Genomic DNA, 15,304 nt, shown 5'->3' on the forward strand with positions numbered 1-15,304 from the left:
AAGGAATTCTTTAAATATAAGAGTCCTGGAACAGTTTTCAAAATAAGAGTCCTCCAAAATTCCAGTTGAGAGGTATAAGAAACCTTTTTTTTTGTTAGATAGTTACAGGAAGCAACTGATTTGAGTTATTCTTTTTTCTTTATTAAGGGTGTGCAAAGAAATATTAAGTTTTGTCTGGCCCATTTTTGGAGTTTTTCTTTTTGGTGTTGTGGTGAAGATTTATCTGAAGATTACTAAAGATAATCAAGATTTTGGGTCTTAATGTACAGTAGAGCCCAGTGTCAGAAAGCTGGGTTTGTGTTCTAGGTCATGGGTCTTCCAGCATGACGATGACCTAAAACCTACTTCAAAAAAGCACCAAGAAATGGATGGGAATCAAAACCTTGGAGAGTTCTAAAGTGGCCAGAAATGTGTTTGCATCTAAAAATATCTGTTGAGAGAAGTAACCCTTCAAATATGAGAGTCCTGGAACAGTTTTCAAAATAAGAGTCCTCAAAAATTCCAGTTGAGAGCCAAAAAGCACCAAGAGATGGATGAAAACAAAACTTTGGATCTAAACTGGTCAGCAAGGTGTGTGCATCCAACAATTGCTGTTGGGAGACGGAACTCTTCAAATATGAGTCCTGAAACAGTTTTCAAAACAAGAGTCCTCCAAAATTCCAGTTGAGAGATGTAAGAAACTTTTTGTTTGTCAGATAGTTACAGAAAGCAATTGATTTCTGTTTTTGTTCCGATAACAGTATTAGTGTGTAGCACACAACTGGGACGCAGCCATTTTCCCAAAATGCTGCCTTTGGTACTTTGGGTGCCTTGACTCTTTTGGGTCTTAATGTACAGTAGAACCCAGTGTCAGAAAGCTGGGTTTGTGTTCTAGGTCATGGGTCTTCCGGCATGACGATGACCCAAAACCTACTTCAATAAAGCACCAAGAAATGGATGGAAATAAAACCTTGGAGAGTTCTAAAGTGGCCAGAAATGTGTTTGCATCTAAAATATCTGTTGAGAGAAGGAACTCTTCAAATATGAAAGTCCTGGAACAGTTTTCAAAATAAGAGTCCTCCAAAATTCCAGTTGAGAGATTGATTTCAGTTATTCTTTTCTTTATTAAAGGTGTGCAAACAAATATTAAGTTAAATATTAAGATTGCAATAATTTGTCCAGCCCATATTTTACGTTTTTTTTTTTTTTTCGTTTTTTTTTGGTGTTGTTCCAATAACAGTATTAGCGTGTAGTACACAATTGGGACGCAGCCATTTTTCCAGACCATCATCGCTCATGTTCAATATTTGCACTGATCTTCACTCTTCGCTCATCATCTTCTCCATAATGAACTCTTTTACCAAACAGCTGTTCAGAACCTCTGGATTCGTGGAACGCACGTTCACGCTGGACACTGATTGGTGGGTGGGAGTCGTCTGCAAGCTGCTAGCTGACGGAGTGATGATGTCACTGACTAATCGATACTGTTAATTAAACTGGACCTGAGCAAAGCAAACAGATACACACAATATATGAATAAAAATATATATATTTACTCTGAATTAACACTGAATTAAACGGCTCGCTGCTGAACGGATCCTGAGAACATTGTGTGTGTGTGTGTGTGTGTGTGTGAGAGAGAGAGAGAGAGAGAGAGAGAGAGAGAGAGAGAGTGTATGTTCGGTTGCCAGATTAACCAATAGCGTTGGTGATTTGGCGGGAGCTGATCGATTCATTGAATCTGTGAATTTTTCCTTTTTTTTTTCCTTTTTCTTTTTGATTGATCTTTTTTTTCTTATTTTTTGGAGAATGTTTGCCTCATTTCAGTGAGAAAGTGCTTTGGAAATATGTACATAACTATAAATATATAAATATATATTAAACACTGGAAATATGTTTTAGTAACCCTGCAACTCGCTCTTTATTTCTGTCTGTTTGTGTTTGTGCAAAAAATTGGTGCTTCTATATTTAAAAAAAAATTAAGAGACCACTTCAGTTTCTGAATCAGTTTCTCTGAGTTTGCTCTTTATAGGTTTATGTTTGAGTAAAATTAGCATGGTTGTTTTATTCTTTAAACTACAGGCAACATTTCTCCCAAATTCCAAATAAAAATATTTAAGTCATTTAGAGCATTTATTTTGCAGAAAATGAGAAATGGCTGAAATAACAAAAAAAAAGATGCAGAGCTTTCAGACCTCAAATAATGCAAAGAAAACAAGTTCATATTCAAGTTTTAAGAGTTCAGAAATCAATATTTGGTGGAATAACCCTGCTGGTTTTTAATCACAGTTTTCATGCATCTTGGCATCGTGTTCTTCCCTCCTCCACCAGTCTTACACACTGCTTTTGGATGATAACAGCTTGTGATCATCCATCTTCCTCTTGATTATTATATTCCAGAGGTTTTCAATTTGGCAAAATCAAAGAAACTCATTATTTTTAAGTGCTCTCTTATTTTTTTCCAGAGCTGTAGATAGACATATATAGATAGATAATTATTTTTTTATCACATATATTTTTTTTATATTGCGCCTCTAACTATAACAATATTTCTTATCTTATTCCAGAGCAACAACATCTATATTAAAATATATAAAACACCTTAAAATGTGTTTATACCACAGCCTTGCCACAGGGTGGCAGTCTAGTGTAGTTTCTGTTTATTAAACAACAGAGTGTTTAGAGTGCCATCTGGTTTGTAGTGATAGTGATTTTACTGCAGAATTAATAAGCAACTCTTCTAATCTAAACTGCAGAGCTCTGTTATTTATTTAAACACAAAGATCAGATGATACTCTTACCTTAAGAGAACATCCCTAATATTCAGGTAAGTAATTGTTTAGGAGTGTTTCCGTATCAGCCAGTCATGTGACCGGACTGTAGCGAATAAGATCGTGCAGATACAGCAGCTTCAGGTAATGTTTTACGTGAGCCGTTAGAATCAGTAAAAAGCAGTAAAAAGTCATTATAAGAAATCCTCTTAAGGTTTTTGCCTCAAAGAGTAAAATAATTTCATGAACAAAAAAAACATGTCCAACTGTTAAGCATGGTGGTGGATGGATTGTGAGTGACAGACATACATTAGATGGATTGATGGATCGATGGATGGATGGATTAGTAAAAAGCCTTAAAAAAACCTCAGAACTTTTTTGAAAATAAACGTCTTCAACTGTTAAGCATGGTGGTGGATGGATCATGCTTCTGATAGATAGATAGATAGATAGATAGATAGATAGATAGATAGATAGATAGATAGATAGATAGATAGATAGATAGATAGATAGGAGACTGGTAATGTTTGTGTCAGCCATTAGAATTAGTAAAAACCATTCAAAGAAAACCTCAGAACTTTTTGAAAAGAAACTTATTCAACTGTTAAGCATGATGGTGGATGGATCATGCTTCTGATAGATAGATAGATAGATAGATAGATAGATAGATAGATAGATAGATAGATAGATAGATAGATAGATAGATAGATAGATAGATAGATAGATAGATAGATAGATAGATAGATTAGTAAAAAGCCTTTAAAAAACCCTCAGAACTTTCTGAAACGAAACGTCTTCAACTGTTAAGCATGGTGGTGGATGAATTGTGCTTGAAAGTGACAGACATACACTAGATAGATAGATAGATAGATAGATAGATAGATAGATAGATAGATAGATAGATAGATAGAATGTATTGTATGTGCTATAAGAATCACTGGCAAGATGGCGGCCAAAAAAACACATAAATGTGAGTATGTTTTATGGCCATTCTTTTTATAAAAAAGCAGAAATAAATCACTAGTAGTTTGTCTCATTAGCAAGCTAACTTTGCCGTTCCACCTTAAATGCTGCACCAGATGGCAGAGGCTGCAGAATTTAAGGTGGAACAGAGAAGTAAAATAAAATAAACGCTAATAAAAGCCTATTTCAGCCTATTTCTGAAAAAAAGCATTATAAGAAAAACTCGGAACTTTGGCCTAAAAAAGCAAAAGAATTACTTGAAAAGAACATGTGTTCATCTGTTAAGCATGGTGGCGGATGGATGCATGCTTTTTTTTTTTTTTTTTTTGCAGCCAGTGGCATTAGAATCAGTAAAAAGCAGCCATTTGTTGCAGCCATTGGCACACGTCTCCAGATGTGAGGCATGGTGGCGGATGGATCATGCTTCCGATAGGTAAGTAGGCAGGAAGGTAGATTTATGAACAAGAGTGCTGTGAGAATCACTGGCAAGACGGCGGCCTTAAGAAACACATACATTTGTGTATTTTTTTCTTGCTATTAAAAAAGTTGGAACGGAAAAGTAAAATAAAATAAACAATAATAATAAAATTATAAAACTTTTTGGCCTCAAAGAGCAATAGATAGATAGCCAGCTAACTTTCCTGTTCCACCTTAAATGCTGCAACAGACGGCAGAGGCTGCCGAATTTAAGGTGATACAGAAAATGTAAATAAAATAAAAGCTAATAAAAGATTATTTCAGCCCCCGATCACAAAACAATTAAGAAATGGACAATAATAATAACGATTCATTTCTTAACTAGTTAAGCGGCGGCAGTTAGGTTGCTGAACTTTAGAGCTCCACTGCTGTGATTGGCTGTTCAGTTGGATCAGGGCTGTTGGACTCTTCTTACGTTTTACATTTTATATAAGATAGCACATAATAAACTTTAATTGAACTTAAATATTATTATACACTTTAAGCTTCTCTAACTACACCTACAATATTTCTTATCTCATTCCAGAGCATCAATATCTAGTCAAATTTGGAGATAACCTGAAAAAAACCCATACAAATGGCTTGTTTTAGCACAGCCTCACCACAAGGTGGAATTGCAGTTACACTTGTGAGCTCAGACCTGTCCTGCAGCAGTACATTACATTTCATCATTACATTTTTTTATCATTTAAAAGAAAAAAAAATAATATTAATAAATAGAGAAAGAATATATGATTAGATTATTAGAATTATAATCTTTTATACAGCCCCGGAAAAAAAAAGAGACCACTTAAAAACGATGAGTTTCTTAGATTGTTTTACCAAATTAAAAGACCTCTGGAATATAATCAAGAGGAAGATGGACGATCACAAGCTGATCATCAAACCAAACTGAACTGCTTGAATTTTTGCACCAGGAGTAAAGGCATAAAGTTATCCAAAAGCAGTGTGTAAGACTGGTGGAGGAGAACGTGATGCCAAGATGCATGAAAAAAAACTGTGATTAAAAATCAGGTTTATTCCATCAAATATTGATTATTTTTGAACTCTTAAAACTCTTTATGAATATGAACTTGTTGTTTTATTTGCATTATTTGAGGTCTGAAAGCTCTGCATCTTTTTTTGTTATTTCAGCCATTTCTCATTTTCTGTAAATAAATGCTCTAAATGACTTAAATATTTTTATTTGGAATTTGGGAGAAATGTTGTCCATAGTTTATAGAATAAAACACCAATAAAACACCAATGTTTTTTTTTAGAATCTAAAATATAAATCCTATTCCGGTTTGTTTAACAGTTTTTTGTTTACCAATTTTTTTTTTTTTTTTTTTTTACGTTTTCGTCATAGTTTGAATGAATTTAGCGTTAATCTACAATGTAGAACATTTAAAAAAAAAAAAAAAAAAAAATATATATATATATATATATATATATATATATATATATATATGTTAAAGTATGTCCAAACTTTTGACTGGTACACTGTATTTTATAATAAGAGCATATTAATAATAAACAGAACTTATGACAGAATTTCTCAACTGACTTTCTATTAGTTGACACTAGATTACACATTACTAATCAGTACAAAGTTTATTTTAAATATTATTATTATTATTATTATTATTATTATTATTCACAACATTCTTTAAGGATTTACAACTTTTAACATGACCAGTGTTAATTAGTAACTACTGTGGTCGACACATTTCTTAAATGTGCAAGTGCGAGTATGTTTATTAAAAATACAAAAATAAACAAAGAACTAAATAAACAAAAAAAAAACACAGAACAAATAACCTGACTGACGTAAAACTGTACAAGGAGTAAAGTAAAGCATAAAGTTATCCAAAAGCAGTGTGTAAGACTGGTGGAGGAGAACATGATGCCAAGATGCATGAAAACTGTGATTAAAAATCAGAGTTATTCCACCAAATATTGATTTCTGAACTCTTAAACTTTATGAATATGAACTTGTTTTCTTTGCATTATTTGAGGTCTGAAAGCTCTGCAGCATCTTTTGTTATTTTAGTCATTTCTCATTTTCTGCAAATAAATGCTCTAAATGACTTAAATATTTTTATTAGGAATTTGGGAGAAATGTTGTCTGTAGTTTATAGAATAAAACAACAATGTTTATTTTACTCAAACATTTAGCTATAAATAGCAAAATCAGAGAAACTGAAGTGATCTCTTTATGTTATCCACAGCTGTATATTTTATATTCTTGATTAAATTGATTAAATTACTACAATGACTATCATTATTATTGTTTTCAAAAGTTCAGACAGTATGCAGTGTCTTTCTTACATTTTCTTTGATTTTATGTAATTTCCATTCCATTCCTTAATATACAGTGCCAGTGAAAAGTGGGGACACACCTTAAATTCAGTGTTTTTCATTATTTTAAAATGTTCTGCATTGTAGATTAATACTAAACTCATCCAAATTATAAAGAAAAAGTTACAGAATTATTTATTAAACAAAAAAAAAATGTAAAACAAACCAGAACATATTTTATATTGTACATTCTTATAAAATAGTAGCACCTCTTGCTTAGATAGAGACACTTTTGCACATCTTGTGCAGCATTTTCTCAGTCAGCTTTATGAGGTAGAGTCACCTGGAGTTCAGGCTTTCAGTTAACAGCTGTGCTGAACTCATCAAGAGTTAATTACTTTAACTGAATTTGTTGCTGTCAATACGAGGAATAAGGACTCATGTAGTAAATGTAGTAAAAGTGTTAAACAAACCAAAATACTCTGGGAAGAAGTGTTTAGGTGCTCTTATCTGGAGTTCTGTTGAGCAACAGAGGTAACTCTTGGTCTTCCTTTCCTGGAGTAGTCCTGATGAGTGCCAGTTTCATCCTTTTTACATTTTTGAAGGTTTTGCGACTGCACTTGAGGATACTTTTAAAGTTTTTTTTTTGGAAATGTTCAGACTGACTCACCTTAAATTGTTACTGTTGCTGTTAAACACAATAAATATTCAAATAATTAACTCTTGACTAGTTCAGCACAGCTGTTAACTGAAAGCCTGAATTCCAGGTGACTCTACCTCATAAATGTGAGTGAGAAAAGGCTGTAGAAGATGCAAAGTGCAAAACTGTCTTTATCTAAGCAAGAAGAATCGAAAAATATAAAACATATTTCGTTTTGTTTAACAGTTATTTGTTTACCAAATTATTTTTTTACATATTTCGTCATAGTTTGAATGACTTTAGCATTAATCTACATTCTACAATGTAGAACATTTTAAAATAATAAAAAAAATAATAATTTAAAGTGTGTCCAAACTTTTGACTGGTACACTGTATTTTATAATAAGAGCATATTAATAATAAACAGAACTTATGACAGAATTTCTCAACTGACTTTCTATTAGTTGACACTAGATTACACATTACTAATCAGTACAAAGTTTATTTTAAATATTATTATTATTATTAGTAATATTATTCACAACATTCTTTAAGGCTTTACAACTTTTAACAATGTAACAATCTCTAAACTAGTGTCAATTAGTAACTACTGTGGTTGACACATTTCTTAAATGTGCAAATGCGAGTATGTTTCTTAAAAATACAAAAATAAACAAAGAACTAAATAAACAAAAAAAAAACACTGAGTACATAGGAATTATGGGAACAAACAGAACAAATATCCTGACTGACGTAAACACGTACAAGAATCGACCAAGGAAACAGGAAACACAGGGCTATAAATACACTCACAAGGCAGGAAAGGAAACAAGGAACACGTGGGGAAGGTAACGAGGGGGCGGAGCTACAGATGAAACACAGATAAAGGCACTAGACAGGGACTATACAGAACAGGTCAGACACGGAACAGGAAGGGCCAGGACGTGACATAACCGTTTATCAATATGTTTATTACTGTCATAAGTACTGTTAAAAATACTGGTAAATGTACTTGGTAACACTTTATTTTAAGGAACACAAATCAGGCACTTATTAATGTCTTATTATTTGCTCAATAAAGCCTTAATTACACATTTGTAAATGATTTATTTATTCACTACTTATTATTAGGCTTTATTCTGTGTTATTAAGTGTTATTGGTGCTTTAATCAGGGGTCTGTTATGTGGAAACGATTAATAATGGCTGTATTAGTTCTTATAGTGCACTATAAACAGTTATGTCAACACCATGTTTATGAATCAGATTATTAAGCATTAACTATTAGCTAATTCTACATGTTATTAGTGTGTAATTTGCAGCAGTTTGATCTATGATCTATGAGTTATGGCTGTGAGTTATAGCTGTGGTGCAATTTATTGAGTTAATAAGGGCTTAATAAGCCACTAATACACCAGGAAGTGGGACATATTCTAAAGTGAGGTTCTGTTTATCACTAATTAGACACTAAAAAGCACAAAATAAACATTTAATAAGTCAATCTCCATCACAATTTAGCTAATAAGAGTTTAATAAGAGCTTAATAAGAGCTTAATAAGTCACTAATACACCAGGAAGTGCACCATATTCTAAAGTGAGGATCAATCTGTGATTGATATTTTATCAATCACAGACCCCTAATTAAGCACCAATAACACTTAATAACACAGAATAAAGCCTAATAATAAGTAGTGAATAAATAAATAATTTACAAATGTCTAATTAAGGCTTTATTAAGCAAATAATAATATAATAATAATAATGAGTGCCTAATTTGTGTTCTTTAAAATGAACGGTACCGCTTTAAAATAAGACTACCCTTATAAAGGGTTTATAAATGGTTTATAAACTAGATTATTACGTATTATTGATTAGAGAAACAGTTACAACACATTAATTAAGAAAAGGCAATGGTAATCCGTTGTTTGCTTAGTCATTTAAATACTTAGTAAAGAGTTAAACATACTTACAAATATATAAATATGACAAGTTTAATGCTGATTGATGGAAAACACTAATTAAGATCAGTATATAGAAATATCTGAACTTTGATAGTTATTAGTTGATGAGTTTAAAAGTATTTGCAGCCTAATTAATAGCCATTAATAAGCTCCTTTATAAACCATTCGTAAAGCCTATATAAAGGTAATCTTATTTTAAAGTGGTACCAAAAAAGTGTTACCATGTACTCTATCATATTGTAAAGTGTTACTCGTTTATTGAATTTTTAATTATATAAAATAATAAAAAATTGTGTGCACAATTGATGTCATTCTATAAAAATATTTTCTTATGATTTATCCATCTGTTTTCATGTTAAAAAATGAAGTCATGACATAAAAAGTGTTTTTTTCTGCTTGTTTCACTGAACAATAAAATTTTAGCATACTTTTATTGCCATAAAAAAGGACTTTTATGGTTTCGATTACAGTAAAACGGCTGTAAAACTGCTAAAATAATAAAAGACTCGAGTGTTGCTATCTGTCCGTCCTACTCAAAGCCCAGAGAAGATCAGTCTTCCAGCCTGAACCACCGCCTGAAGCGCAGCAGAAAACAAAGAAGCTCTGAAATACGTGCCAAAAACTGTTCCCAGTACAGCAGTGAACTTACACAATAGCTGGCGAATGCTGGTCTCTGTGAAGGGACGAGTTTCACTTTCCACAGCCAAATGATGTTCTCAGATCAGCTCAACATCTAGCACTGCAATAACTGCAATACCAAGCATTGCTACAAAATGGGGACATTACAGCTACATAACGGGGACCCGACCAGACGTCCTTTTAAAATTCAGTCAGTGTCTCGTGTCCCCGTAAAGACTGAATACAAACGTGTGTGTACAAAGAGCCTGTGGACTGTGTACACTTCTGTTTGTTGTGTAAACGTGAAAAAAAAGTTTCTAACAAACTTTCACACATACTTTTATACTTTTTAGACTTCCTCTGAAGGAAAGAAACAAATGATATAACAAGAAATGGTACAAAATCCAGTTTAAAAAGTTTTGCAGTAATTTTTTTTAGGGCTTTTAAGTAAAATACAAAAACTAAAAACTGAAAAGTAAAAGCCATACTAAAACAAAAAATCATATACACTGCTTTGCCCCTTCATGATTTTGAATTTCTGTTGCATGTTTGTCATTCTTAAATGTTTAAGATCATCAAACTAACTTAAATTATTAGTTATTATTAAGCCCTATCCGGACGGGATTAGTTTCTTAAAACTCTTGCATCCGGACTGCAATTGTAAAAACAGGAGGACCAGTGATTTTTTTTTTTTTGGCTTTTTCGGTCACATGACATCGCGGCGTTCAGTAGCTCCTCCATTTCCACTTGCTGTTGTGTTTTTTTTACGTGGATCTCCATGGAAACGCACGTCCAAAGTATAATTATGGTGCGTGGCAGCGGACAAATAGCATTTTTTATTAAACGTAAGTTGATAAAACTCAGAGATGTGCGTCCGGATAAGGCTTTAGTCCTAATCTCTGAGTTTCATCACGGGGTCCTGGGGTAATTTTCTCTTTTATGGAGGGTCCTGTGTGATTTTATTCCCGTCCAGAATGACCACGTGTGTCTTTTACTCAGACATCCTCTGAGAAAATTTGCCTCCGGCAATTTTAGTCCCGTCCAGATCCACATCACACATTTAATAAAATAGCCATTTGTCCACTGCTACGCACCATAATTACACTTTGGGCGCGCGTTTCCACGGAGATCCATGTAAAACACAACAGTGAGTGGAAATGGAGGAGCTACTGATTGCGATGTCACATGACCGGGAAAGCCTAGAAACTCAGTCATGCTCCTGTTTTTTAAATTGCAGTCCGGATGCAAGAGTTTAATGTAAAATATTTTTCACAGAGAAACTAATCCTGTCCGGACGGGACTAAAATGACCGGAGGACCACGAAAAAGAGTTCAGAGAAAAACAGTAGATAATTCAGTCTGTAATTTTCTCAGAGGATGTCAGAGGAGGTTTCTGAATCGGTTTGTCTGATTTTGCTATTTATAGGTAAAAGAATAACATGTAAAAGAATAATAGTAAAAATGGAAATAAAAACTAAAATAAGAATAAAGCCAGACTGATTCAAACATGATTAAAACAATGATTATAGGTTTATGTTTTAGGGACATTCCAGGATTTTGGTACATTTCAGGGGTGGTCACTTCTGAAAATTTGATCATTTTTATTCATATATTTATTAAATACAGGTAATAGACTATCAAAAAGTTTGATTCGTCAAGCTCAGGTATCAAAGCAGTTTTTTTAATTAGATTATGCAATATATTTGGTAACTTACAGTAACAGGGTTGCGAGTAACAGGGTTGCAAATCTAGGCTAAGTTGTGTTTTAACCCAGGAACAGATGCTAACTGTAAAATGTACACAAGATCAAGGACAAACATGGTTATATAAGTATATAAAGTAAATTTTGACTCGACTCATTATTAGTCTTACAATATGAGTAACAGGGTTGTGTTCACTGAGTGACACACACAACTTAGACAAACATATTTGGAAAAAAAAAAACTTGAAAATTGTTAGAGCACTTTACCCTTGGTCTTGCCATGTGGCCAGAAAATGTCCTTGTGATGTCACTTCCTTTGTGTCAGTACACTTTAAATATGTTTAACTCTTTCTCTGCAGGTAAAATTCCTTATGGTAACAGGGTTGCGAGCCGCATGTTGTGGGACACAACTTAACAGCATAAAAACTCTAACATGCAAAACAATGTAGACCAAAGAAGTTGTTTTCATAAGTAAAGGAGATACATATCAACAATATACAAGAGGAAATCATTTATTTAGAGCTTATTTTAATTGTTAAATTTGCCAAAGGATTTGGTCACCCAATGTGTGGGACAAGAGAAAACGGCCATTTTTTGAGGTGGTCCAAAGGTATTCGCTCTTTGGAATAATATCTAAGGAGCTTACTTTTCCACCAAATTTTACAGTGTGTCTTATAACAAGTATATTTTTGACAAAAAATAGTCATTTAGATATTTTGGATATGTACATTTGAAATTTGAAAATGTGGTGGGACAGGAAATGTACCAAAATCCTGGAATGTCCCTTGAGTAAAATGAACATTGTTGTTTTATTCTATAAACTACAGAATATATTTCTCCCAAATTACAAATAAAAACATTTAAGTCATTTAGAGCATTTATTTGCAGAAAATGAGAAATGGCTGAAATAACAACAACAAAAAAAAGATGCAGAGCTTTCAGACCTCAAAAAACCCTGTTTTTTAGTCACAGTTTTCATGCATCTTGGCATCATGTTCTCCTCCACCAGTCTTACACACTGCTTTTGGATACCTTTAAGCTGCTTTACTCCTGGTGCAAAAATTCAAGCAGTTCAGCTCGGTTTGATGGTTTGTGATCATCCGTCTGTTAGGGATCGTGTTCTGTTTGTCCTCAGTCCTGACTTGTCCTCCCCAGCAGAGAATGTGTGTAGAAAGGGGCTTTCACTCGTCCCATGTCCCCATTCCTCTGTCCCGTGATAACGGGTTAAAACAGTGAACAACATTCGCTCGCACAATGGGCCAGTGTGCCGTGTGTGTTTGTCGTGTAAACAGGAGCTTTTAGAAGAAGTTTGACAACAGTCTGAGCAAAGAAACACAACGTTGTTAGCTGGACTTTCTCTCTCGCGCACACTTAATAATGAGCGTAATGATATTAATTCTTTTAGTAAAAAAAAAAAAAAAAAACATTTAAAATGCCCTTAAAGTGCCCTTTTTTCTTTTTTATATTATTATTATTAAGATTTTTGGTTTGAAATAATCTTTTGAAAACCTGAGCGATTAAAAACGAGTGAAAACAGAATGCCCTGAAATCAGCAAAAAAAACCTTCAAGGGGTTTGAATACTTTTATAAATATATAAAAAACATTGTAGCCCCGTATGGAGATTCCTGGGGTCCAAGCACAAATTAGCCTAATTTGACGGCAATGAAAATTATAATACAGGTAGCCCTTAGTCCCACTTTGTTTTTTGCTTATACTTACATTTTCCAGATTAACAAACACATTTTAATATCAGAAAATAATATATATATAATATATATAATATATGCAAGCACACTGGAGAAAAAGAAGCTAAATTCAGCCTTTTGCTCAATTTAACCACTAAAAAAAACAATATTATATAATTCAGTAATTATATATATGTAAAATAAATGAATAGCATTAACTTATGAACTATAAATAGCTGTTGTTCAGCCTGGTTAGCGTCCGTCAGGGCGGCCGGTTGAACTGGCCGGCCTGCAGCATTACATATGAAAGCAGAGGCTCCAGCTGATGACGCGATCCTCCATAACCCACCTTTCCATATTGGCCACGCCCTTCTCCTCTCCCCACGCCCCCGTAGCAAAAAATGGACTCGCAAACAAAACGGAGGAATGCAAAGGAGGGAAAGTATTGCAAAAAGAAAAAACGAACGCAGAGCGCAAAACACAAAACGCAAAGAAAAAGTGTTATTGCAAAAGATTAATTGTAAAAAAAAAATATTACAAGTGAAAAAAGGTAACTTATGTTCTCTTCTTTGTTTGCAATATCAGATTTTTTTTTTCAATTTGTAGAGATTTTTTTCGTGATAGTTTTATTTTCTCTTCAGCATTAAAGACCCCAATTTGACTCCATACCGCTATTCCTCCTATTACACCTCAATTCAGCGCTGCAGTGAGTTTAAAGCTGTAATTTCAATAATCAAGGAAATCCTACCTAGTGTGCCTTTAAATACATCCTTTTTTAAATCGGTCAGTGTGAAATTAAAGGCAGATTGACTAGCTGCCAAAAAACGTTGAGTGACAATATAATAGAAGTGAATTTAGACGTGTTTTGCACGTTTACAAAACAGGCAACACCACACCTCTTGCAGGGGGGACACAAACTGGGTTTGACCACCAGCAGCGCTGGATGTATGTGGATGAATTTCTCATTGTTAGAAGAACTCGCCCATTAACTCTTACTCAAATTTTCCAGCCGCTCCTTTCCTTTTTGATTTATAAAGAAAGAGCACCTTTCTGACCTTTCACAAATCCCACACTCTCACAACGAGAACAACAGTGAACAACAGTGAGCAAGAGTGGATGTAATGCAAGTATACACACACTCAGCGGTCACAGCGGAGTGAGAGTGCATTCAGGTCAAGCTTAGCAACTTTCACAACTGAGTGAAAATGACCTAAATAACTAAACAACACATTTCAGAAAATCTTACAGTGTGTTGTTCTTAAAATTCTTACATTTTATCAGTGTGAACAATTTGCACACTCATGCAAAACCCATGTACTTGAGTAAATGGGTAAAATGTTCTACACTCTAGACCAGGGGTGTCCAAACTTTTTTTGTTGGGGGCCAGAAGGAGAAATATATTTGAAGTCACGGGCCACAGACTCTGTAATAAAACAAATAATGAAATATACCACTTTAAATAATACATTTTCCTGATTACTTTCATTTACACACCATTTTACTTGACTTACTGTCTTTATCTTTGACAGTGTTGTGTAAACTAAGATTTTTCAAATTGATGTTTAATTTCATGATGTCTCTTAATATAAAATTCCTTAATTACGGCAACTTTTAGACTCTTTGGCCCGTTTTTTGTGCTAGAAATGCCACCCCTCTCCGCTTTTAGACTCTCTCCCCGTTTTATCTGCTCTAGAAATGCGCACTCTCTCTGCTTTTAGACTCTTTGCCCTGTTTTTCTGCGCTAGAAATGCGCACTCTCTCCGCTTTTAGACTGTTTGGCCCCTTTTTTCTGCGCTAAAACTGTGCACTCTCTCCGCTTTTAGACTCTTTGGTCTGTTTTTCTGTGCTAGAAATGCGCACTCTCTCCACTTTTAGACTCTCTGGCCCGTTTTTCTGCGCTAGAAATGCGCACTCTCTCCGCTTTTAGACTGTTTGGCCCCTTTTTTCTGCGCTAAAACTGTGCACTCTCTCCGCTTTTAGACTCTTTGGTCTGTTTTTCTGTGCTAGAAATGCGCACTCTCTCCACTTTTACACTCTTTGGCCCGTTTTTCTGCGCTAGAAATGCGCACTCTCTCCGCTTTTACACTCTTTGGCCCGTTTTTCTGTGCTAGAAATGCGCACTCTCTCCGCTTTTAGACTCTTTGCCCCATTTTTCTGTGCTAGAAATGCGCACTCTCTCCGCTTTTAGACTCTTTGGCCCTGTTTTATCTGCGCTAGAAATGCGCACTCT

Source organism: Astyanax mexicanus, chromosome 25, assembly GCF_023375975.1.
Source record: "Astyanax mexicanus isolate ESR-SI-001 chromosome 25, AstMex3_surface, whole genome shotgun sequence".
Lineage (NCBI taxonomy): Eukaryota > Metazoa > Chordata > Actinopteri > Characiformes > Acestrorhamphidae > Astyanax > Astyanax mexicanus.